Source organism: Desmodus rotundus, chromosome 9 (assembly GCF_022682495.2).
Source record: "Desmodus rotundus isolate HL8 chromosome 9, HLdesRot8A.1, whole genome shotgun sequence".
Classification (NCBI taxonomy): domain Eukaryota; kingdom Metazoa; phylum Chordata; class Mammalia; order Chiroptera; family Phyllostomidae; genus Desmodus; species Desmodus rotundus.
In genome coordinates, this window is record NC_071395.1 from 99,968,594 (window position 1) to 99,995,492 (window position 26,899).

A 26,899-nucleotide genomic window follows, 5' to 3' on the forward strand; every position below is an offset into this window, starting at 1 on the left:
GCCAGGATTATCAGGGGACGGGTTAGAAATGCTGAAAGCACTGGAAAGTCGAGTTGCCTTATGCCATCTTTAGTTTAGTCCCTGCACATTTGCCCTAGGTGTAGACAACGCTGCCTTGTTGAGAGCTAGAAAAACCTCATTATTTCCTCCTTCAGTCCCTCCTCGGTAGCCAGTATAACTGAGGTCCAAAGATGGACCAAGCAGCCTGCAACTAATTAGGCAGAAAAGCTGGGGCCAGGACCAGAGTCTTCAGGCCCTAAGTTCACTGCTTTCTCCTCTTCTATTCCCTGTGGTCTCTTCCCATTCATGGGTTACTCCTATCGCCCCAATGTTGATATTTTCAGAGTCCACTGAAGGAATGAATCACACCTCTTTGTCGCCGTTTCTTTTTACTTTGAGGGAGAGCCAGATTTAGCTGGCTTCAAACTCTGCAGCTCAAATGATGAGGAGACTAGCCAGGCTTAATGGCCTTCGTGCACCGCTGCCCAGAGGGCCCCCTGGGTGTGGCCCCTCGGTGCCCTGGGGCCTGGGCCCTGCACTCCTCCTCAACCTGACGCTCTGTCTCCATCTCTTTGCATTGCTCTCCGTCCACGCCCTAGTGGTGGTTGAGGGGAGGGGGCCCTAGATTCTTTTTAGGTCGTTCGTACATAGATCTACGGCATATTTAGCACTTTAGTGTCACTGAAATTGAGACGTGTCTTACAGTCAATGATGTGTGATAGTCTCCTGTCACCAGTTTTTTCTTTTCTTAAATGACGGTGCACATTCCAGTCTTGCCATCATGGAGCGAAGAAGTACATGACAGTTCAGGTTGCATAAAGCGCTTTCCCATCCTAATACGAGCGAACGTATACAGAATGCCCACGGCGGGCTTGGTGGGCCACAGAGATTATTTGATCCCCTCCCCCTAGTGGCTCTTCCACATGGCATGTCCCCCATTTCACAGAGGGGGAAGCTAAGACGCAGTGACTGTGAAAGTCACAGAGCAGCAGGATGCAGAGTCACAGCCACGCACCGGGTGTCATTAATCCAAAGCGGCGCTCCTTCCTCCTCTCCTGTCAAGTTTGGCCCTCAGTCTCCCACAGAGCTGAATGGGGGCAAAATGGACAGACTCTCAATTAACTTTGGGCAGATTCCTCAACTTCCTGTGCCTGTTTCCTCATCTATAGAGTGGGGTAAAAACAGCACCTCCCCACAGGCAGTCGTGAGAGGTAAGTGAGAAGAGTGTATGAGGCGCTTGGAACACGGCCACCGCACAGCCCGAGGGCTCAGTAAACATGAGTGACCACGACATTCTCTGGTTTGCCGAGTCCCCTGTAGGCATATCTGAAGCTTAGAAATGGCTTCCACTCCTTCTATCAGGTCATAAGCCAGGTGCCCAGGAGCCTCGGGGATGCTCTGCACCACGCACCCTCTTCTGCAAACAGGGGGAGACCAGGAACTCAATGCCTCTGCCTTCGAGGACCGTCCTCTACCGTCCTGGCAAAAGATGGCCTGAGCAGAGCTTGCCTTCCTCCAATGCCAGCGTCACGGGTGACTTTTCAGCTAGCTCTTCCATTCGTCCAAATACCCCAGCAAAATGGGAGGCTCCCACAAGACCAGCCCCTGGAAACAACACATGCCAAACTAACAAAGAAACCCAAGAGGGTTATTGCCTGCTGCCCATTTAAAAATCGCATGGAAATGCATTTCACCCCCCCACCCCTCCGAAGGAACATTTCCTAGCCATAACTCCTGTGTCTCCTGAATGGCCAGAGAGAGTCTGATCTCACTGAAAATGAACAGTGCCTGGCCAGGTGCAGTGGCTGCTCATTAAGTGGGCTCATTTGCCTGGATCTCAGTTTCTCATTCTGGAATGCATGTGGCCCAACTAACTCCCTCAGAGCAGAGGAGGAAAGGAAAGTCCCACGGAGCAAGCAAAACCTCCCCTCAGGACTCTGGTGGGGAGAGGGTGCCTCTCATCCACGGTCAAATGCACGGACCAAGGGAGATGTCTGAAGCGTGCCTGAGGGCGGCTGCAGAGTCAGAAAGCACATTTCTGTAAGGGATCTCCAAAGCCGGGGAAGCCTGCAGTGGGCACAGAGCGAGCAGGAGTGAACCTCACGACGGAGAGTGGAGAGGAGCACTGGGTCGGGCATTTATGCTGGCAGCGACCTGGGCCAAGGAAAGCCATGGGCAAGGGCCTCAGGCGGGGTGTGGAGGCATTCCCGTGTGCGCAGGCCATGTCCTCTTAAAGGGCTCAGTGGGACAGACACTGTAAGAAGCGGCACTTGGGCACGTGGCGTGGGGCTACTGACCGCAGCAGGGACAGTGGCCCAGTCCCAGCCATGCCCCCGACTGACCAGCCTCACTCAGAACAGCACGAGGAGGCCAGCCCGGGTAGCAATACCGTGGCTTCCTGCATTATTAGATTGCAGCAGTATTTCATCAGCCCGCTCTCTGTCTAGCAGTTTCTATGGGTTTTATTATACAGTTAAATATCATCGGAACCTTTTTAATATTCTTTTTTGTATTAAACAACTAATATATTAGTATTCAGGCTAATGTCTCGCAATACACTCCGGCTCTATTGAGCTATCTGTCTACTCAGTCCCTTTCAATCTTTCCAAGGACGTATGATGAAGTTCCTCGTTTTCTAAATGGGATACATTCTTGTTTAAATAAAACAGGTGAAGCGGAGGAGAATTTCTAGATTAAAAATTTGTGATGCCATTGTTCTCTTAAAAATGAGGGAAAGGGGGAACATCTGAATTATGTAAATGCATGGTGTAAGAGTAGGAAATTCAAAAACTAGTAAAAAGTAACTAAACTTGAAGAAACACCTCCTGCGTGGCCAACTCTGTGCAAGCAAACCAGGTGCCTCCTCTCAATTAACCGGCACGACACAATGCAGCCGTTCTTCTCGTTTTACATGCGGCGGACCTGAGACCCAGAAAGTGTTCATCGGTTCCCCAACACAACGCAGCTCTTCAGAGGCAGACCTAGAATTTAAATCTAGAGCCTTCTGATTGCACAGCCCACATGCTTAACCCTGCACTCGGTATTGAGATTCAGACCTGCATTTGAATGGCAGCTGTGTTACTTTGCGCAACTTACTTAACCTCTCTGAGTCTACCATCTGGAAGTTCATTATCCCTACCTTCATTTCTGTGATGACTCCATTAAATAAAACATAAGCAAATGCCCAGTACTGTAATGGTGCTATAAATGATACATACTACTTAAAAATTATTACCCAAATGTCTAAGTAATTGAGAAAATCAATAGGGTTTTTGTGTCTGAAATTTCTTGGACGATCCATCACTTACCGTCACCACTATAGGGGGCAGACCATGGACAAACCTGACCTCCAACCCTCTAATTCAGTGAAGCTGGAATCCACTGGAGTGGAGCTGGACCGAGGACCCGCCCATCCCCTTCCTGTCTTGTACACATAGGCAAGCATGCTGGCCCATGACCTTGACCCTAATTCTGACCCTGGAAGGTTTAAAGGCTGTGTTGTGCTGGGTCCTGGGAACACAGTGTAGGCTGCATATGTCTTCTACTTAATCATATGACCCAAAGAAGAACCTCAATTAAAAAGTCCTTCCAAACAGGAGCCTTTATTATGTGTGGATGTCTGGCTAACAGAAGGAGAGAGAGGTCTTTGCTAATTTATTTTAAATTAAGAGGATGTGAGTTCAGACTAAGGGTGGGGAAGGAAAGTCTAGTGAAATCTGAAGGTTAGTGAATCTAAACCTTTTAACCAAGACAAAGTAGTATTTGGCTCGGTGTTTCCAACCTGTGAAGCAGAAGAGGAAAGTTCATGAGGAAACATCATCACGGAGATTCCGAGTTTATTTGTCGACTGCTGGCTCAGTTTAGTTCAACAGATATTCATCAAGAGCCCACTATTTGCCCTGCACTGGAAGAAGGTAGTAGAAAGACAAGTGCACGCAATCCTTCCCTTCTAGAAGTTTCCTATCTAGTAAAGAAAACTCATCCTACAATAGGTTAGTTTAATACAGAATACAAATAGTAAAATAGCAATATTTCTCGAGCACTTACTACTACATGCCTTCCAAATGCTTTCAATGTTAGTTCATTCATCCTCAAAACAACCCTATCAGGTACACATTCCTTTTGATCCCATTTTCTAGTGAGGAGGTAGAGGCGGGATCACACAGCCTGCACGTGGCAGAGCTGATCTGAACTCAGGTGCTGCTGGCTCCGTTCGTGGCTTCTTTCTCCTGTGCTTCATCTAGGAGCATGGCTGCTGTGCCCAGCTCCAGGGCCACCATTCACACTGTAGGTTACAGGGTGTGTACTTGTGTGGTGTACAGTCTGTGGGTGAAGCTGTGTCCACCACAAGATGGGTGTTAATATACTATTTTCAGAGACAAGAGATTGAGGTTCAGAGGGTTCAGGTGTCATCTCCAAGGTCTTACCTCTGCTAAGTGGCAATGCCGAAGCTTGGGATTGGTGCCTGTGAGCATCATGCTTATTCTAGACTCAGTGCTGCCTCCGTTCTGCTCCTCTGGGCTACTGTGGGAGCACAAAGTAGGGGCATTTTATAGAGCTCAGCCTAGAGAAGCGACTGGGGCCTGACCCTAGTGGGGCAGGCACTGGGGAGAAGAGGCAGCGTGCTCCTAAAAAGGTGGGGTTTCCCACGAGGTCTCTCAGAGGCTGCAGCTCTCGTTGCACCCCTGGGTCCTCTCCTCTGTGCAGGCAAACTGCTCCATCCGTTCCTCTCATCACTGCAAAGACCCCATGAGAGGAATGCCAGGCAGAGTCAGCTGAACCTGGGTTTTCCATCTCCACTCACTTGCTCAACAAATATTTATTGAGCACTTACTATGTGTCAGGCACTGCTCTAAGAGCTGAGTGTAGAGTGGTATGCAAGATCCTTGCTTGCATGAGGCTTCCTTCCGGGGCCGTGTCTGCCGCCTATGAGTCCTTGCTTATGTGACTCAACCTCTGGGAGTCAGTTCTGCCATCTGTGAAACGGGGACAGTGGTACCTGTTGATAGAATTTGTGGGGGAGGGGAAAGAAGGGGCTGAAGTCAGATAATGGATGTCATGTGCTTAATAGAGACTTGGGCCATTGCAGGTGGTCAAGAAATCTTAGTCTGTTCCCCACCCACCTGCCCCCCTGTAAAATGAATGCAACCAGACCTGCCTTTGCCCCTTGGATCCTCCTGAGATGGTGATTGTACTTGTTTGAGGCTCTGTAACTTGATGGATTATTCCAAGTCCATTTGACCCCCATGGGTTAAAGCAATGAGCTGGTTCTCCATGTTCCTCTATTTTATACACATTATAACTTTGTATATGGAACCATAAAACTCCAGACAGATTTATACATGCACTGCACTGCATATTTTTGTAGAAATGTTTTGCTAGGCACCTGTAATCCATTGATATATGTGCGCAGTTTTCTAAAGTGTATTTCTCATAGATCTCTCTTAAATTACATACGAAGTGACACTTTATGGTTTAACTGTTGCTTTCATGACACAGCCCCCATTTGCATCCCCGCAGTAGCACTCAGAACTTCCCTGCTCAAAGCACGCATTTCTCCTGTCGTTGAAGCATGTCTTCAGGCCCCCTTTTCTTCAGACCCCCCATTTGGCATCTCTCCTGGAGAATCCAATCCATCTGTGGCTGTCTTGTGGAAATGGACTTGAATTATTCAGAACTCCTATCCAACTTGCTTACAAGGTATCGATGCAAAGAAACAGACTGATTCCATTCTTTGTACGGTCAGAGCCCTTGGCATGAAAGCAGCCTTGAAATCTCATTGCTCCTTTCCCAAATGGTATTCTTTGCCTGGGGTCGGCTCAGGCTTTCTGACCTGCACTTCCATCAAGTTTCCAAACAAAGTGGGAAGGAGAGAAACGGGCATCTACTGAGAATCTGCTATGAGTCAGACTCGAATCACTTTGCAGACAGATACCTGATCTCACTAGCGACCTGCAAGCTTGGTGTTATTAACCTCAGTTAAGGAGACAGTTTCAGAAAGATCAAGCAGATTGGCCAATGTCACACAAATAATAAATAGGGGAGCCGAGTTTAAAGTTCAGATCTGTCGACTGCAAAGCCGGATTCCTCTGTTGCACCACCCAGGGAAAACAAGAGGATTGCAGGTGAGCAGAGTATAAGTCGGTCACCTTAGAGAAATCCATCAGTTTGAATAGTCATTTCACAAACATTTATTTATTAAGCGTGTCTTAAGTGGTAGGCATTGTGCTAGGCATTACTTTGGACGTAGCCACAGAAATTTTGGAATTCCAAAAGGACTTCTCACTACCGCCTCCTGGCAGGGCACTGCAAATGAGTGTTTTCGCTAGGAAACTAACCCACATAGAAGGGACTATTTTCTTTCTGAGCTCCCTGTTGTACCTGGTACACACCGTGCGCCCGGCACAGACAGAGAAGTTACTCACGGAACGTTGCAGAATGATTCAGTGAATGGACGTGTTTACAACAGCCCAAAGGACTGCATAGGGCACATCTGTGTGTGTGTGAGTCAGTGCTCTCCGCAGGCCAGTGCTGTGTCTCATCACTCCGCCCCCATAGCCGGGCTCGGCACCTGGCGCAGATGGGGACTGGCTGAACGAGTGCAGGTGTGAAAGGAGCGTTGCCATCAGGCACAATTAGAAACAATCAGTCCAGCATCAGAAACGTCACCGGAGTCGGGACTAGGGTGAAGAAAGTGAGGCCTCAGCTGCGGAATTTAAGGGGACACCCAAAAACTGAGAAATCAAGATATATAATATTTTAACGTAATATGTTTTTTAAAAATAAAGACAGCACCCCACAGGACAGAGATGAGGGCAAGGCAATAAGGTGTGTCATCCAGGTGAAACACAGCCAGACCCTGTGTTTGTTCGAAATTTTTATTGCTGTTATCCTGGATTATTTTGTCATTAATTTTGACTTCTTAAAAATAGGGCCTGAAAATATTATTCATCTTGATCACTGAGATTTTGACGCCCCTAAGGTTTGTAACCAAGGTGAAGGCCTCCCTCGCCTCCCCCAGCCCTGGTCCTATGGAACCAGGCGCAGTGACTAAGAGTCTTTGATGTCACGTCATAGGCAGGGTGCTGTGTGGACATGAACTCACAGACAGCCCACGAAAGCCTCTCATCAGGCAGGTGCTATGACGACTTCTGGTTTACAGACAGGGTGGCTGAGACTTGAGGAGGTAACCCTGCCTTCCTAGAGTGTCACAGATGAATCACAGGTATGACCAGGATACAGGAGCCCCTAGACTGGCAACCTCATGCATGTACCCAAGCGTGCTTTACAAACACCATATTTCATTGACCCCCAAGGTCCCAGCCCTTACAAGAAGCCCATGGTTTTACGTGCCATGTCGCTGCTGCCACCAAGACGACAGCAACTGGATGGAGCTAACGATTAGAAGACACATACCAACTTCAGAGATTTTTATAAGGCAAAAAAAAACCCCCCAAAAAACAATGGTGCTTCTTAGAATGGGACCAAAATGTATTATTACCATATCCCAAGTGACCATGACATTGAAAAGAAGGTTGGGGGACTATGCTAGGCTGCACCGCAGGGACAGACGTACAAGGATTTTGGCATTCTGCATGTCTCTGAATATCCAGAAGTCATTCACCACGCTCGGCTCATTGGGAGCCGTGCCGCTCCCACCGTAAGACAAACTTTCAACTCACAGAAAGGCAGCGGGTCCTTAGGAGGGAGACTGCATCGTTTGCAGAGATTTCCCCACGGGAGAAACGATTGCAGTATTAGTTGTCTGCTTCTGTGGTTCCTGGGTGGGTTAAGAATTTTATCTCCTTAGTTGAAGCCCCAGATTAAGGAGGGAAGGGCGGGTACAGTACAGCTGATTTGAGACTCTGAATTTCCTTTGCTCAGTAGCTTGCGTTTAAAGCAAACCTGTGATGAGCGGTACAGAGTCCCTGGGTGACATCCAGGGTCTCACAGAGCGGCCCCAGGTGTATTACATAACACCGCACAGCCCGTGCCATTTCACAGTCAACTGGTCTGCCTGCTCCACCAGGCAGTTATGAGCACATCTAATTAATTGCATTCCAAAATATTCCATTAAAATTTATTTTGACTTCAAATGTCCTCATGATGCATTGACCCGCATCAGCCATTGGCTTCCTGACCGTTTTGTACGGAGTGGTCACAAAACCCAAAACAGCTAAGTCTTCCTTTGTTTTTAACATATCTACCCAGCACAGATACCAACCAGACTTGGGTTTGTAATAGTGAGTTCACCAGTGTTAGAACCATAAGATTTGTTTCACAGGCTTGAAAGTCTGCTTTTTGCCACATTTTATCAGAAGTCCAAATCAGCTGGAGTAAAGAGTAAACGTCCCTTTTTACTGCCGTTCGGGACAGTTGAGAGACATATTAATGGAGAGGCAGGGTTTGGAGGCAGATCGCCAGGGTTTGATTCCAGCTCTGCCTCTGACTGTGCCTCAGTTTCTGTATTTGTAAAATGAGGATAGTAACAGTACCTACCTCTCCGAGTTGTCACGCGGATTTAATGAGCTGATATTTGTAGAGCTCGTAGGACATCGTGCCACACCTGGCCCACCAGGTGAGCTGGCATTCTCACCGCAGACAGCCCCCCAGCAGGGCTCTGCTCGTCAGAGCCCGTTCATCCATCCCAGGGGCGTGAACCTATAGTACTGGGGGACCCAAAATGTGGGTGGATCTGTTTCTCCTGTTTCTCCTCCTCCTCCTCCTTCAACACTGAATGGCTGCAGTTATCCCCTTAAAAGTGGTCCCCATACAAATTCCAATGGCAAACACACCTGCAGACAAACAGGTTCTAGAATGAAAAAGAAAAAAGATGACAACATTTGGCAAGCTCACTTCATCTCCCCTTGGTTCCCGTTGAACTTTGTGCGTATTTCCATTATTGTCCGTACCATCCAGCACGTAATGATCTTTTTATGGGTCCATCTACCTGATGGACAATGATGAGCCCTTACCTTATTCTTCTTGCTCTGCTCAGGACCTCACATCCTGCGCCCAGGGCACAGCAGGTCCTGGTTAAAGCTGTTCATTCAGACGATGACCAATGCCTTCCTCTTTGTGCCACTCTCTTGTGGCAGTTGTTTGCTGTCTGCTCCATTCTCGGACACCCCGCCCCCTTTGTCTGCTCGCTGGTAAAGCAAGGCTGCCTTCATGGGTCTTTCTGGGGAATCAGGGCAACCGGCGACCAGCTGTTTTCGACATACCTGCACCCTTTGAACACCCTCTGCAGCTCACTAAACAGGACACCAGTACTGGCACCTGCACCCAAGGGCATTTGCCAAAGGGGCAGGAGAAGCTTCAGATCATTTTTGAAATACCTAAGGTAATGAAACTAATAAATCTCATTTATGATAATGGCAACTGCCCTTTATGTCGAATCTTTACATCTCAGTGATGACAGAGCTTTGTGAGTGAAGGAGTTCAATGAAAGTCGAGAAGCTCACTTTGGAACCTATCAGAAGTGGGAGGTGCACAAGCCGTGGAAATGAAGTTATGGAGAATTCCTATAGTCTTGGAAGAAGAAGTCTCTGTTCAGTTCTCAATGCGTTTCGATCATAGTTGGATCTTCAGGAACTTTGGAGGTGGAGAAATTAGATCTGAGGAAACGAAAGTATTTGTTGTTTGTTGTTGCATTAAAAAACCATGGCAAGGCTCTGTGGCTTGAAACAATGAATATTTATTATCACACGGTTTCTGTGGGTGAGAAATTTGGAAGCAGCTTCGATGGGGTTTAGGGTCGGGGTTTCTCAAGTGGTTGGCTGGAGCTGTAGTCATCCAAAGGCTTGATTGGGGCTGGAAGGTCCACGTTCAAGAACACTCACTCCATGGCCATGGGCAGGAGGCCTCAGTTATCTCCATGGGGACCTCTCTGTAGGCTGCTCAGGTGTCTTCACGACACGGCAGCTAAATTCCCCTAGAGAGCTCCAAGAGACAACGAGCAGCAAGGAAGCTGCAATGCCTTCTGTAATGCAGTCTCTGAAGTCACCCCTATGTAGTCTCCTAGAGCTGTGATGTCATAACAAAGTACCACAAACTGGGCGCACGAAACTATAGAAAATTATTCTCTCCCACTTCTGGAGGCAAGAAGTTCATAGTCAAGGTGTCAGCAGGGCCATGCTCTCTCTGAAGACTCCAGGGGAGGCCTCCTTCCTTGCCTCTTCCTAGCTTCTGGTAGCAGCCAGCAACCCGTGGCATTCCTTACCTACAGATGCAACACTCCGGTCTCTGCCTCCAACTGAACCCAGCTCTCTCCCCTCTGTTTTCTTGTGGGGACACCAGTCATTGGATTCGGACCCACCCCAATCCACAAGGACCTTATCTTAACTAAGTACATCTGCACAGTCTCTATTTCCAATTCCGGTCCCACTCTGAGGTTCTGGGGGGACATGACTTTTCTTGGAGGGAGACATAGTCGACCCGGTACACCCATCATCACTTCTGTCTTATTCTGTTTATTAGAAGCAACTCGTTAACCCACCTACATTCAAGAAGAGAGAAGTTAAAGTCTGCCTTTTGAAAAGAGACGTATTCAAAAACTTGTGGACATATCTTAAAACCACTACGAGGACAAAGTTGAGCTTCCAAAGCTTCCAAATGCTTTCTGCCGGGCTCTGTTAGTCTCGTGTGAGACAGCGTGGCCCAGTGGAAAGAGAACATTTACAGGAGTTCTGTCTTATTGAACGTAATGGATACCTGAAAAGGGCCATTTACAGTGAATGCTCTTAAAATGGGAACGAGATTTTCTCTTAACATATTTTGGCTTAGATTTTATAATGAGAAATTATGAAAATAAGTGTATGTCACTTAAATTTGAAAAAATAGTTTATAACCGCACTGATTCATAAAATGAAGAAGAAATTATCATGTTTTGTTTTCCCCTCTGGTTTAATTTTTTCCGCCAAAATTGCATGATTTCACAACATATCTTTCACTTTAAGTCTGGCTTTCCCAGCATAACCATGAAGAGGGTTATTTTTGCAAATTCATAGATTTTATCAATATTCCCAGTACCTTCTCCCGTAATGGCTGGGCCTCATTATTTTTAAGGATTTCTTTCTCGGATAATGCCTTGTTAGGTTCCTGCCACACCACTGTTCATTGGTAATTCTGCCTGTGATTCCGAAGTTCTTCAATAGCCCCTTTTTTTAACTTCATAAAGTCTTCCATGTTTTGGAAAATTTGAAAATTTACTTTATAATCAACTTACAAAGTATATTTATAAGACCGTACTTTACAAGAATCAATGAGAGACTTGTCCTGATGTTGACGAAGATGCTAGCAGTAAGCGAGGACTGATTTTGAATGGGGACTGATTTTTCTAAGTGGTTGATTTACTAGCGAGTAGGTTCGTGTGATTGTGAACTTACTTCTCTCTAAAACCTGGCAAATCTGTGGAGACTCCAATCATGAAAACCCAGATAACAAAGCTTCCCTGACCTTTTTTTCTTTTTTTTACAAACCTACCCCCATCCCACTAAAGATATCAAGATCTTTTCATATTCTTTAAAGCAAATACTGTAAAAATAACCCAATAACATCAATAGAATCCCTTTGGCATGTTGCTGTAGGAAAAGGATGGTGTGCAGAACTGGAGAGTGTGTCTAGGGCCGAGCTGCATCAGGGACTTGTTTACTGAAGATGGGCCCACATCATGCAGAAAACGGGGAGAAAGGACGGCACTTGGACTCCAGAAAGTCTTCATGTGGGAGAAAATCAACCGGCATTGCATGATTATCACTTAACCTTCCCAGGAGCAGAGATCTGGAATTTGTCCTTTAAAAGTCTCTTCCAGATGAAGTCTTGAACCAGTGTTGAAGGCAATTAGAGTGACAAAATAAATAAGAGGCTGTCTTGTCTTGCGAATGCAATGGGTTCTTCAGAGGCTGTGGTTAGAGAGCTACCCCTTAGAGAAGTTTTCTGAGCCCTGGCTTAGGGCCCACCCACATCATAAGCTGCCCACCTCTCTTTAAGAGAATGGCTCCTTCCCAGAGCAACTCACTCCAGTCCCAGTCCACCCACTAGGAATGTGCTCGATACTCCAAGCTTCCTCAGGGACTTCAGGGAACAGACTGCTGCTACGGATGTCTCCCAGGTCCCTTGCTTCTGCAGCTGGTTTCATACCTTCGCGTTGGCTTGTCTCTGGGTGAATCTGGCTTCCCCCTTCAGTTTTTCCATCAGTCCCAGCTTCAGGGCAAAAACAATGGGACTTCAGTAATGGATACAGTCATAGTAGTTACTATTTGCAGGTAACTCACCAAAGCTCTGTATAAGCATTCCTCTTGCTTAGTCTCTGGAAATAACCCACTAGCAGCCCCAACTCTGCTCATTTTTCTGCAACAGAAATGAAGTTTTGTCTCTCATAAGTTTGTGTTTAAAAATGGAAAGCCAGCCAAAGACAGGGAGTTGGGTTATAGGGTTCCATATACTGTTTTTCTTCTCAGGCTGGATGCTTAAATTTTAATTACTTATTGATTTATTGATGTGATTTTCACTAAAAGCAAAAAATGGTGTAATATGCATGAAAAATAAGGGATTAGTTCTCTGTGTAGATGCATATGCAAGAGAGAGTTTCACGCCAATGATGCCTTATCTTTTACAAGGATATGTTTCCAATAAGTAAATCTAGTTGCTGCCAGCCCTTTAAAACTTCTCGAAGTGCAGAACATGTGACTGCCATCTCCAACCCTGCACACATTCTGGAATGAGCAGAGCTACCTGACGTGGCAGGGCTCAGCCACACTGGACATGTGTAATGGCTACATGGGAGATATTTGGATGTTTCTGCAGCTGCTCACCCACAGGCAGTCAGCTCTTTAAATCTCCTGGGTTTTATTTTTATAACTGTGTCACTCTGTCCATAACCAAAGTCCCTTGCCCAGAAAGGCATCTTCCCAGTAGAATAGACTGAGCCCAGTCCTATTCTAGTAGCACTTTTTTTTCATTTTCGTTCTTTCTTTTTTAAAATAAAAAATATTATATGCCCTGGCTGGGTGGCTCACATGGTTGGAGCATCATCCCATGCACCAAAAGGGGTCCCATCCTCAGTCAGGACGCATGCCCAGGTGCAGGTTCTGTTGGGAGGCAACCAATTGACATTTCTCTCTCTCTCTCTCTCTCAAATCAAAAGGCCTATCCTCGGGTGAGGATTTAAAAAAATAAAATGAAAAGTAGTATATGCAGAGAGTGGCTGTTGCAGACACTGTTGGCTGCCCACTTAAAGCCTGCCCTCTTCCTCTTCATTGATGGGGTGCTGATTTTGTTCACGTGACCTCTCTCAGAAGCATCGTCACTCAGGGGACAAATCCCAAGGAGTCTAAAGACCACCGTGGTCATCTTGTACCCCTTAAAGGTGACTGGCTTAGAGGCAGGCACATGACCCTTATTCAGGCCAGTAAGATGAGAAATTATTGGGGTACTTGAGGGAAATGTTCCCTTGCTGCTAAAAAGGGGCACAAGGAAGAGACAGCCCCTTCTCTTCCCCTGGTCATGGAGACGCCTGCCTGTGACGTCTGGAACTGCTGATGAAGCAAAACCCACAAAGGAAGACAGGGCAGCAGTGCAGTGGGGTCAGAGCCCCGATGGACCTGCCTGGAGCCCTGCCTGCCCGTGGACAGCCTGCTCTGTGAGATAATAAACCTCCCTACATTTAAGCTGCTTGAGTCCAGGTTTTCTCCTACTTGCTGCCAATGTGTTTTGACATAGTAGCCAAAATAATAAATCAACCCATGCTGTGTCCTTTGCTTGGAGGGAGCTTCTGCCCTTGTTTACCCGGTGATTTTGAAGACTAGCCAAGGTGCCTACTCTTCACAGTGGAAAGAACCACTCCCTCATCCAATTTCCCATGAAACCTCGTGTACACACCTGCTGTTTATCCTCTTTACTGGGGCTTCTTTGTGAATCTGCCTTCTCACACTCACATTGGAAGTTCCCCTACAGAAGCACCAAGAGTGCACCCAAAATTGCACTAGGGGCACCATTCAATAAAATGTTTACCAGCAAAGAAGATGCATTCTTGTGCACATTGGTTCACTGGAAAATATGCAGCCAGAGTTACAGATAATAATAGTAGCGAGGATATTTATGGAGGCCATGAAATCAGAAAAGGGGCCATGAAATCAAACTATCGATATGTACACACAGAGAAAGTCGCATGGATGGCAAATATAAATGACATGTGGCTGAAGTCTTCCTATGGGGGTGGGGGAAGGGGGAAGCCTTGATTTAGGTTGCCGAAGGAAAAAGAGGGGGAAACCAAGAGCGTATGTCCGTCCCGAGGGTAGGCAAAAGGGGTCGTGTGTCATGGAAGGATCTGGTCCTCTCCTGAAAAGCAGGAGCCTGACTGTCTGGCTGCTGGAAATGAAGGCCATCGTCTCCTGTGTCTACTGCTTTCACTTAGTCCTTCAGAATGGTAATTCGCCTCCTTCCAAGCCACCACATGGGTCTCACGAAGTGGGCCCGACTCTGTTTTGCTTTCTGCTTCTTGACTGATAAACGTGAGTTTATTCTCCCCAAGGTCTGCCCCTGCTGCTGCTTTGGTTTTGATGTTCACCTGTTTGGTTAAGATTTGGACACATTTTTGGACTGTGGTTCTGATGTGTTCCCCCACCATGCTCAAAACCTTCTGCCCTCTCCCACATATAGTCAGTTCCCATGGCGAGGCCTTTACGGCATCTTTCCCATTCGCACCTTCCTCTGTACTTGTGTGATCCACAGGAACTCAGACGAAACAGGTTCAAAACTAAAATCGTCCTTCCTGTCTTTGGGTTTGGAATTACTCTCCAAAGATAAAAATGTGGGAAATAGTTCTTCCTCCCTTTCTCTATCACTTACTAGCTCTTTGTTAATCTTTATTAGTGCAGCCACAAGGATCTATTTTATTTGTATATATGTAAATATAAATATAAAACAAATATATCGATATAGAGACAGGTAGATGATAATAGATAGATGGGAAGAATTTAGTTCAGAGTTCAAGTTGGGACAGAAATACCCAAATATTGTGATCAGAAGAGTTCCTTCTGCCTTCTGGTCCACGTCAGTGTCTTATTAATGTCAAATCATCCAGTTTTCCCGGAAAGGCAGCAAACAAGTAAGAGCATGAGCTTCTTATTTTTGAAGTTTCTGATTTTCAGTTTCAGTCTTCCCTTCCATTTACACCCTTGGTTTACTTTAGTTACCTGAGAATAGGCCAGCCTCTTCCCGCCGCGCTTACAAGCTCCTCCAGGACCCGTCATCCGTGTTATACCTACACATCAGCTAGTGCCTGGACCAGATGGGGATTTACCTAATATCTGATAAACAGCTCAGTGAATTTTTTACATCATTTATATGTCTACTTACCTCTTCTATAAGGTATAGAGCCTTTTCACCACAGCGTTCTGTATGTTCACGGTAGGAAAGCACTGGATTTATTGAAAGCCTGTTGCTTTGCTGCTTCTTTTACTCAACAATGAAGGAGGCGCCTGCGTTCTGTGCGACCTGCCTCAACAGGTGCGCCACGCCCCGCCCCGCCCCGCGAGGTACACCCCGCCCCTCCCTGGGCAGACAACTTGGGTAGCTCTTTCCAGAAGGCCATCATCGGCTCCAGCCCCCATCTAGCATTTGGACGTGTGGCAGGGTTCTGGACGGTGGGGGGTCGCTGAGTGTCGCTGGGGCAAAGGGGCGAGTGAGGAGCGTTCTCCCGCATTGTGGGCGTAGGAGGCAGAGTCCTCACAACGAACATCCGAGAAAGGGGCTTTCGAGAGACTTTGGCGTGAGCGTCCGCACCTGGATCGCGAGACCCCACAGGCCAGCGGCTGGAGGCCTCACCTGCGCGGCCAGGTAGAGCTGGTCATGGCACAGCTGTGCGGGCCGAGGCGGTGCTGGGAGCTTCTGGCTCTGCTGGCTTCGCTGCTCCTCTTCTGGGCAGAGGCAGCAGACCGAGAGCGGGACGTCCGCGCCTTTTGCAGAGTTCCGAAGAGGGTGGGCAGCTGCCGGGCTTCCCTCCGCAGGTGGTGGTACAATGCCACTGGCCGGTCCTGCCAGCAGTTCGTGTACGGAGGCTGTGGCGGGAACGACAATAACTACCTGACCGAGGAGAAGTGTCTTCAGACATGTGCTCATGTCACAGGAAACACGACTGATGACCTGCCCACCAGTGGGAAGGGAGCAGATTCCTCCGTCCCACGCGTGCCCAGAAGGCAGCACGTCGAGGGCCCCCGCAGCGATATTTTCCGCTACGAAGAACACTGCATGGCCAGGGCGGTCACCGGGCCTTGCCGCTCATCCTTGCCCCGCTGGTACTTTGACGTCCAGAAGAACACCTGCGATAACTTCATCTACGGAGGGTGCTGGGGCAATAAAAACAACTACCTCTCCAAGGAGGCGTGCCTGCGGCGCTGCCGGGCTGCGGGCAGGCAGTTGTACTCGGCCCTGCCCTGCAGTGCCACAGCGGTCCTGGAGGGGCTGTTCCTGACCGTCCTGGTCCTCCTGCTGGGAGCCTCCGCCGTCTACCTGCTGCTCGTGGCGCGGAGGAGCCGGGAGAGCTGCCCCTTCATCTGCAGCCTCCGGGGCGCTGAGAAGCCTGTGCTGAAGAAGAAGGGAACCTGGGGAAGGGGAGGGGTGACCACGGAAGAATGCCAGTGTGCTGTTTAAAATAGACGGATTGGTTTGAGTTTCTGCGATCGTGAGGCCTTTTGGTCTGTTTGTTACTTCAGAAGTGAAGAGGGCAGCTTCCAGGTCCCCAGGGGCGGGTTCACGTTGCAGTGGCCTGGCCCCAGACCACAGTCAGCTCCTCTTTGATTTCCTTACTCCAGCCTTTGTTTATGTTCAAACCTTTGGCCTCTTTCGCCTCCTTTCCTATCACAAAGGTGATGTTTTAATAGTTTCCTTTGTTTGTTTGATTTGTGGAGGGTTTTTTCTTTTTAAGTAAGCAGAAACAAAGATTTTTTTAATTAGGATTCTGAAAGGAAGAGAGTAAAATGTACAAGCTTAATAAAAAGAGTCTTACCTCTCAAAATTAAAAAAAAAAATCAACCACAACAATGAGTAATTAGCCAAGGACTGTGAATCCCTGATTTCAAGCATTGCTGGCTTCTGCCAACAAACATTTCTGCTTTATGCCAGGCACTGGGCTGTGCACAAACGTTAAAACAGGATCTCTGCCTTTAGGAAGCACACAGTTAGTAGGGGGAAAACAGGACATGAAAACAAAACAACCTTATTATTCACAGATGTCTGGAAAGGGCCCAGTGGTGGTGCATGGGAAGGAGGGGTCTGATCTTTGATGGGGGAAGTGGGCAAGGGACAGGCAGGAGCAGGGCCACAGGAAGGTGCCAGAGAGCTAATCCACACACGCACTTGAGCACAATTTTGAGTGTATTTTCCAACCATCTTCTGTCTGAGAAATACAGGGTGTGTACGTGGACACATTTTCTATGTCGAGAGAAGGGAGAACTTGCTGTTATGGAATGTCTCATTGAATTTCTATGGAAGTTTTCATAATGCACCAAGTCATTCTAGAAAGTAGTTTTCAGTCTTAAAAACATAATAATAAACAAGGTTCTTTCATGCTGAGTAATAAATGCACTCAGCTCCCTGTGGCAATTAAGCAGCCCCGCCCCCTGTGCCTCAGTGAGTGCAGAAGCCCCTTCTCAGCATTTCTCAGGATGTCTGAAGCTACAGCACTACTAACAGCCACATTTCCAGGGGAGTTTGGGGGCAAGTGGGAGTTGATTTCGAAGGCACCGGTTCTATCAGGATCTTTCCCACAATAGAATAACTCAGCTAAGACACCAAGAATGTGTATCCAAAAGACCTAGACTAGAATCAAGACTCAGGCGAGACAATTCAGTGAGAAATGGCCCAAATTCAGAACCCAGAGCCAGGTGCCCTGACTCTAGCCTGTCCTTAGCTTAGGAGCCTTAGAGGCTTATCAGCTATCTCTCTGGGGCTTAGAGTTTAAAAAATCTGTTAATAAATATTTGTAAAATGAATGAATGCATGGATAAAGGCCAGATAAAGATTGTAATACCTGCACCACTTACTTCCTAAGAGTTTTAAGCAAGGTAATTAATTATGTTTGAAAAGATAAAGTGTTTCAAGACACTTGCATTCTGATTTTTCAGTCCGTGGTGATAAATATCTCTTTAAGGGCTTCAGAGTCTGAGAATACACAGATTCTTTTATCATTCAAATTAGTCCTTGACCAGGAGAAAAGAAATTATAACTTGAAGAGCAGGTGTTGTATTGCACTTCTATTAGATAATTAGCTGGCTAGGATCTCCAAAAATGTAGCCCCCTATGGACAAGACTCAAAAAAAAAAAAAAGTGGAAGTGGAAAACAATGGGAAGTCTTCAACGGCACCGAAATAATGACAATCTTAGTCCCTCATATTAATCTACTTGACGTATATAAGATATCTTACATTCTCACATTTGATTATATGCATATGAAAGGCACTATTATTACAGTGATGGTGTTGGCTTATGCTTTCAGGGCTGCCTTATGCAGTGGACAAAACATACACTTTGAAACAAAAGACTTGTATCAGCTACATGGCCTTAGACAAAGTATTTTATTTTTTTAAAGATTTTATTTATTTATTTTTTAGAGAGAGGAGAAGGAAAGGAGAAAGAGAAGGAGAGAAACATCAATGTGTGGTTGCCCCTCATGTGTCCCACCTGGGGATCTGGCCAGCAACCCAGGCATGTGCCCTGACTAGGAATTGAACCAGTGACCCTTTGGTTCTCAGGCCCAAACTCATTCCACTGGGCTACACCAGCCAGGGCTAGACAATGTATTTTAAAAGCCCAAGTCACAATTTTTAGTTGATGGTGAAATGGATCTAGCCTTTTATACCCAACATTATAGATGTCGTAAAAAATAAATGAAATTTGCCATAGACATAGCATCTGCCAAAGGGAAGACCCTCAGAAATGGTTGCATTCCTGTCCTCGTCCCCAGCGCACTTTGTAGAGTAGGGTCTTTCCATATCAGGTGCCATGATAATACTAAAAGAGGACACTCATATTTTCTGGAAACTCAACTTGCCAAAGAAAGCTTTCCCAAGGTCTTCTAACCTTATTCTGCTTCCCGTGCTTCTTCCTTGACGGCTTTTCCTGAAGGCTCGGACCTCATACACCACTAACCTGAATCCTTTGAGACTCTCTCTCTAGGGTGTGTGTGTATGCGTGGTCTGACCTCAAACCAGTAGTGTGTATGTTCCATTTCCTTATGACATTATAAATGTTTGCCCAATATTTCACCTCCCCGCTCTTCTCCCCAGCCTCACATCCCCCTTCCCTCCTTCATTACCCCTTTACCCTCTGCCAGATGTTTTAATCCTCGGGTAAAAATCCTCCAATGAGAAAAACTAAATATATACAATGAGAATTAAAACATAAGACAAGCTTCTTCTCTTTCATATTCAAGTCTGTTCACCTTTGGGAAGGATTTCCTATACCCTGTCAATCCTCACCCCACCAGCTAACTCACTTCTTTGTGCTATGACAGTTTTAGAACATTTGGCACCATTGTTACTATTATTTTTTGCATGTCCATTTTCCTCTTATACTGGGAGATCCTTGGCCCCAGTGTCCACAGGCACTGCACAAATGCTAAGCTGCAAATGAATGAATGAACACAACTGATACATTTTTCTCTACCGATGTATGTTTCACTACCTAGTGGGAATGGCTGTGGGCAAAATACTATGAGGAGCACCCTGCAGACCAGTGTAGAGACCTGAGTCACCCATGTGCCATGTGCCCTGTCCTTGTGCTGCCTCATCTCTGATGCCTTGTGCTATGTCAGTCTCCATCCTGTGAGCTCTGATTACAAAGAAGGAACCCAACTCCTTTACAGTGTCAGCTTTGCCAGTGCGCTGGGTCCTGGTACCATTTTCAAAGTGTTTTTATGCAAAGTATCTCACTGGATTTACACAGGGATTATAGGATCTTGGGAAGAAAGAAACATTTTTTCTTTACGGCATGTTTACCTTGGCCAGCGAGAATGACAAGTGAGCGAAGGAGAGCCAACCTGCAGACGATAGAAGGATGCTTTGCTTTTCGGCAATGTCAACAAAGTCCGTAGTGGGCCTGTTTAGGTTTGCTTCTCATGGCTCCTTCTAAGTCGGTAAGTGAAAAATATGTGTTAAAAACCTGCATGAGAGGTGTGTGGATGGTGGCTGGGAATCTATGCCTCTTACATCTTATTATATCAGAGGCCCAACTTGCTGATGTTCCTTTGCCCAGAGCAATTTCACTCTATGAAATCCTTTTTCTTTTCTACTCCTGTGTATCTTTTTCCTCCTCCTCCTCCTCCTTGGGTTTGATTAGCAGCATCATCAACACTGCCGTGGCTTTGTTTGTGCTCTTCCTTCCATCCCTCTTCTATCTGGCTAATTCTTCCCCACCTTTCTGGCTCCAGTGCCCCCTCTTGCCTTCCTCAAAACCCCTCTCTGTGCTGCGGTAGCATTCTGTCTGTTATACCCTTATAGCACTTAACGCTAGCACTGCCCATTCAGTTGGCTAAGTGGCTGATTCTTCATCTAACACAAAAGCAGGTGTTATATGTTAGATATATTTTTATATAAAATATATAAAGCACTTAGACTACTGCCTACAGGCAGTAAAACTCAATAACTATTAGGAGTTATTGTTGTTGGTAACCCCCCTCCCACTGTTATGTTCCCCGGTGCCTAGGAGGTACTAAGTGAATGCTTCTTTTATTGAATTGGAAGATAACAACAACAAAAATGCCCTTCACAGAAACCTAATTACATCTTGCCTTATGCTAGCTTGACTTCAGTGCCAATGCTGGACTCATGGTGTGGCAGAGGAGGAAAGCCAGAGAGCAGATTGGGAAGCGTGAGCCACAGCTAGCTGGGATACTTAAGTACATTGTCAGCAGACCGCAGTTCCATTTCTGACGGGCCGCAAGGCAAATCTTGACTCACAAAATAGATGGGTCAAGGGGAAGTGGCCTGTATGCTCAACCATACATGTAATCCAAGGCACAGCCTCCACCGTGCCACCTTCTCTTCCAATTTCCTTCATGTCTCCAGCACATGTTACTCTGGGTGATCGGCTGTTGGCTCTTCCACTCGGAGGGCCTTACCCTTCCCACAAGTTGGAGCTGACATCATCCCGGAAATAAACATCCCCTGAGGAGCTCGTGTCCAGCTGCGTGATGCTTATCTGCAACTCTCTTGAGCAACTGAGGCACAAGACCAAAGTGCTCTTGCCAGTCTTTTGGAGAACTCGCACTTGACCTATGAAAGGATGGAGTAGCAGGAGAGTGGGTCCCACTGCCAGATAACAGCCTCACACTGCACCCAGCCAATGTGGCTGCTGTGCACCACTCTGTGGCCGAGGAGAGGATGGGAGACTAGTCCTGCTAGTAAATTTCCGCTTGTAAATCTCCCCAGTAAAGTCTGCTTTTGCGTAACACTGAGAGGGCTGCCATTACCTTCCGTCCCCATCAAGGACTCCCCTTAATTTCCTCCATAACCATATGAGATACGTGTCATCAGCCCCTTTTAGCAGTTGAGGGATCTGGAACTCAGCTAACTTAGGTAACTTGCTCAAGGACTGGGAGTAAGGGGAGAAGCAAGGATTCGAGGCCAAGCTTGTCTGACACCAAAGTCTTCGTGCCTTCACTACCTGCCTTGCGAGCAGCTACCCCTCCCCACAGGAGGGAGATGATGTATTGCCAGAGGAAAGGGTCCTGCTCACAGCTTCTTGCCAGCCCAGATACATAGGTTCTGGTTTTGTCTCTGAGCCTGCAATTAAAAGGAAGCGAAACATCAACGGCCCAACTTGGTGATGATCCTTCGGACAGCAAGTAATATCCCTCTCTTCTAAGTAATCGCCATGGTACAGATGAGGCTTTTCCGGAGCATAAACAGGGCATCTAGGAAGGAGGCAGCTCCAGGAAGAGTATCTATTCTCTTCCTGTTTTTCCATGAAAACCTGGAAAGTGCTATGTGCCATTTCACTCTATGAAATTGAAGGCTGGGATAATCTCTAAATCATTCTCATGCATCATATACTGCATTTCAAAAGGAAAAGAATATGCATTAAAAAGATTTGTTCAATCTTAAACCTGCCTCTGAGCATCCAAGATCAATGTAGAGGCTGATTAAGCTGTGCTCTATAGATTTCTGCAGTCAAGTTCATCAAGGCGCCCATTTCTCTTCCTCTAATGATGCTGAACCCCAAGCTCTTCTCTGAAGTACTTTAATTTTCACTTGGTCACTGCGAGAAGACAGTGACTTAATGAACTGCAAATAGGAAAAGAAAGTTACATAAATCATCTTTGTGTCCTTTTCTATGGTCTTACTGTGCCTGTTCTTCCAGCAGTACAGTGCCTCCAGTGGCTTCTCTACACTCAGCAGTGGAAATTAAATTATAAACCACATTTTCGGCAATTACGTAGCACACCAATAGAAACATACAATAATTAGGATAAATAGCAAAGATGAATTAATGTTAACACGGCACAATGTTATTTTATCTTGTATTACAATAACTTTCTCCCAGCTGATTCTTGTTGGATCTTTTATTATTTATTTTCCTTGTTAGAGCTCTATTTTTTTCTTGTTAGCATTTTTTAGAAAACAGTTCATTGTTTTCATGTGTGTGTGTATGTGTAATGTATTTTATCAGGCACATTTTACAAAGTTGACTTCCAGGAAGGGAATGACTAACTACACAGCACTCTTTTTTTTTTTTTTTTTAAGTCTCTGGCAGACAGTCCTGCCTTTGAAAATGATAAGATAATGAGTTGGAGGTTTCAACATAGCTCTGTGTCTTAAAGGTAGCATTGAAAATTAAAGTGAAGTATTAATTAAAGATTAATCACAAGCGCTAGACCTCTAGTAAATCCAGTGCTTTTTGCTTCATTCTGAATGGCCCAATTTGAAAGTGTATTTCAATTTAACTAGAATTTTAATCAGCTGTCTGGAAGTTGGGAGAACAAAAGAGAGAGGAAGAAAAAGAAATAATCCTGAGGGTAAATGCTTAAAAACGCATCAAAGCCTTTTGAAAAATAAGCTCTTAATCTGTGTCATGTCGGAGGGAAAGAATGCTGATAGGAGGCAGACGGGGTGCATTGGTATCTCCTGGCCTCTAAGGTGGCGGTGTTAATGAGATCCGCCAGTCAGAATGGGCAGCCTGCTTTCCAGGAGAACAAGCCACTCCTGCGAATGCCCAAGGGGGAAGCCGGAAACCCAGAGGAGTTTATGAGCATCTCCCAGTAGAGGCTCAAAGGGAAGGACAGAGGAGTCAAACCTGTTTGGCTCCAGACGGCCTAAGTTCATCAGCTCTCCTTGCTGCAAGGGTAGATTTTAGCCTTCTTCCAGAACCTCCCAGGAGGCTGGTGTTGCTGCGCCGCTATCTCTCACAGAATCTTGAATCTCAGAACTGAAAAGACAGGCAGGCAGAGTGTGTAATAGGAAACATGACCAAAATATAGGGAAGGTATGGGGCAGCCATAAGTGACAAGTGTCCACTAGACTGAGACAGTCACATACCAAAATGTCTAAAGCCAATGTCAGGCGAATACTCTGTTTCTTGGCTTTCTACTCTCCATCAGGTGTGGAGTGAACAGAGAGGCTGCATGCTGGCCTCCTCGCCAAAGCAGAGTGTCAGCTTTCTATGCCTGGAATACCTGGAGCCCACCCCTGCAAGCTCAGGGCTTTGCAAAAGCCATATAATGGGATGAAGTCCTGGGGTTTTCCGGAGTTGGAGTTATTGGCATCGGCTGGTCATAAACCTCTCGTGAATGAGGAGAACAAGAGAGACAAAGCATAGATGAATAGGATTGTAAGGCTGGACTGGATCTCAGACATGGTTTCTTCAAAAACACAATATTCTTTCTACGTCAGGTGCAGCTTAAAGAGAGGGAAAGAAGAAAGACAAAAGCATCCCCATTCTACTATGCATTTACTGTCACGCACTCTTGAGTTAAGGGACTGCTCTGAGACCCCAGCCCGCTCTCCTCACCCTCAGTCACCTCTGTGTCCTCCCTTGATTTCCTTATGTCTGCATCAACCCTTTCTCCCTTTGGACTGTGGTCATTCCTGAACCTCATAATGAGAGTCTCAGTCACCTTCTGTTCTAGAAACAAACAAAGGCTTGGAAATCAACCGAGCTTGGACTCTGGTTCTATCTGAACAAGGCCTTGAACAAGACACTTGCCCTCCTAAACCGGTTTCCTGGCTTATAAAACCAGAGTGATGATTACAATGACTCCACTGGGCTGCTGGGAGAGTTGAAACGAACGCTAACCTGCTAATGAAAGCATCTAGCACAATGCCTGGCACGTAGAAGGCACCTGAACAGATGTCAGTTCCCTTCTCTCTCATGCCCTTTGTGGGTTTTCTGGGATTGCATTGGTTTGTCATTGCAAGTGTCTCTCTTGCGGCTCCTTTTCCTAAGTATTAGCATGAAGCATTTAGATGGAGCTCCTTGTTGCTGCCTTTATTTGCATGGAGCTGACTTTGCAAGATGTCACCGGAAGTATGCTTTGAGCCCCCCCAACCCCCGAACACCACCTGAGCCCCTTACTTCTCTTTGCAGCCCAGCCCCTGACAGTTAGCTGCACACAGACAGTGCCGGAATTTCTTAGGAGCAGGAATTGAGGCTTCAGCAATGGTGCATATAATGAATATTTACAATCACCGAAGCTATAAACTTGGTAAGGAATTCAAACCCTTTAAAAATTAAAGAGCCAACTGCGGGGAGGCTGCAATGGGCTGTTCAGAGGATTCAGAACACATCCGTGGGGGGCAGTCTTTGAATAACACGGATCTCTCCTGCCTACAATCTCCATGGCCGTAAAATCACTTAGACCCTTAAGCAGGGCTCTGCGTGTCAGGAGAGTCAGGCAGAACCAAGAGGAGCTGGAGAGCAGTTCTTGAAAGGGCCACGTGATAGGATTCTGGTAGCCCTCCCGGGTCCTAGGCCATCAGGACTTTCTACTGTGGTGGCTGCTACCATCTCCTGTAGAGCCCCCTGGCTGGTAATTGCCACAGGGCTTGTACTATGCTCTGAATCTGCAATTTTGCTCATTAAAACCAGTCGCTGGATCCCTGGCCCAGTAGAACAGAGCTGATAGGAGGGGGAAAGAAAACCACAGCCACTAGACTCCTACTCTGAGTGAGGCACTGGGCTGGGCATCTAGACACAAAACATTCTCACGTTTTGATGCGGATCCGGCCCACAGGATCGTGTGTTGTGGCAGCAATGGACAAATTCACACGGACTACCAGTCCTGCGGAGAAAAAGGGATGGCTCGCCAATCTCTCAAGAGGAGAGGTCCTTAACTCTTGCCTTGACAGGCTTTTATTGCTTTTCTGGGCACATTTACATTGAGGATGGTCCTCATTTACTATGCACAGGCTCGCTTTAGGTGGTTACCTTTCACAGAAAACAAAGGAGAGGGTGTTGCTAATTACATAAAAGAGGAAGGATATTTGCAAATGTAAAGGGAAAAGTGGTTGAACTGGTTACACTCCTCCTTGGAAGGTTTAGCATAGATTTTAGGAAGTTACTTTAAAGATATGCAGTAAACGTTTGCTGCCTCAATTCAGGGTCGGGGAGTTTTAGCAAAAACAAGTCTCATAGCAGCCTAGGTACAATGCAGACCTGATTCCCCACGCATGGGAGAACCTATCTGTGGGCATGGGTCCTGTGTGCTGGACCTCACTCCCCACTGGCCTTTCCAAGTGGGAGCTGGATCCATGCCACGCAGAACGGTCTCCTATAACTAAACTCCTACTCTGAGTGAGGCAATGGACTGGGCATCTAGACACACGTTCTCATGTTTAATTCACGAAATAGTGAAGCCCTTGAACAGGTGGATCAGTGAGGGGCCCCGTAGGTAATGATAACACACTTGAGGGTAACTTGGGAGTGTTTGGTAGAGGGACTATGCCTGTAGGCCTGTGGTGGGGGGAGGGGCAGAGAAACCACAGTGAGAGTACAGTGCCCAGCACTGGCTGTCACTGTCCTTAGACCTGAAGGGGCAGATGAAGGACAGCACCAGGTGCAGAGGGCTGCCTTAGGAGGAGCAGTGGCCTCAGTTGAAGAATGCAGCCAACCCAATAGGACCCTCACCCTGGGGGTGAGGTGAGGGGCAATGGAATAAATTCCCTGGCCTCAGGCCTCTTCCTTGCTACAGCCTCTTGCCAGGGTCCCTCGCTGGCTAAACCCAACCAGAAGCCAGAGCAAGGGAGCTGATGACAAGCATAAGCCTTGCAGAGCAGAAGCAGGTGAAAAGGATGGAGGCAGGATGCAGGGGTAAAGCAGAGTATCCAACACACGCAGGGCCCTGAAGGATGTGAGAATGTGGAGTGAGCACGAGGAAATGCACCCAGGGAAAATAAGCTCACCTCGGCCTCCTCATTGCATTAGAGCTTAGGAAGCCTTTTCAGATCTTCTTTCATTTGCTGTCACAACCTCCCTATGAGTAATTATCCACATTTTACACATGAAGCTGCCCTCCCCAAGTCCAAGCTTCCACAATCTGGCTGGGACTTGAAGGTGGAATTTTCTGGAACCAACCTGGTGCTAAATCCACCACGCAAATGGCACACCTTGGCTGACAGTATCCCGGAAGGGTATCTCCACCACAGGACGTTCTCATCACTCACCGCAGCACCCTTGAGCGGTGAGTGCCCTTCACGTCCTCTGCATTCATGTAGCACTTTCTGCTACTTTCCATCTACCATGGAAAGGTCGTGAAAAACCACGGAATCCTGTGGCCTCCAGGAGGAAGCCCCTCCTCCTGGGCAGGTCCCATTTCCTCTGCTCTCTCTGCAGCACGTACTGTGCCGTTGTGCACAGTGCAAAGACGAAATCCACTCAGTTAAGAGAGGTCACACATGCTGGAGTA

The 26,899-nt window shown here is 46.8% G+C and overlaps 1 protein-coding gene and 1 pseudogene across 1 annotated transcript in view; both read left to right on the forward strand.

Annotated features, from left to right (window-relative positions):
- The window catches only part of CA10 (carbonic anhydrase 10), a 440,111-nt gene that overhangs the window by 238,920 nt on the left and 174,292 nt on the right, over window positions 1–26,899 (forward strand). The window lies entirely within an intron of this gene.
- LOC112316448 (kunitz-type protease inhibitor 2 pseudogene) lies at window positions 15,853–16,653 on the forward strand (annotated as a pseudogene).